Here is a 257-nt window from a genome sequence, read left to right on the forward strand (position 1 = left end):
CGGTGGCTTAAAGGCCCCAGAGAAAAGGACTTGCTGGTGTTTGCAGAGGGGCCCCGGGTCTGTGCAGCCGCGTGGGCGCGCGCCCGGGAGTGGCCGGGCGCCGTTGTTGGCCCTCGTGGTTTAGTTTCTTGCGGCCCCTCGCGCGTGTTGTCATGAGGGTGGACAATGAACGCCCGTCGCTCGGAAACTAAGTTGCCGCCTACTTGCGAGCTGGAGGGCGGAGGGGGTTTAAATCGGCCTTTCGGGTCGGTGCCGGC

The sequence above is a fragment of the Ovis aries genome, chromosome 3, assembly GCF_016772045.2.
Source record: "Ovis aries strain OAR_USU_Benz2616 breed Rambouillet chromosome 3, ARS-UI_Ramb_v3.0, whole genome shotgun sequence".
NCBI lineage: Eukaryota > Metazoa > Chordata > Mammalia > Artiodactyla > Bovidae > Ovis > Ovis aries.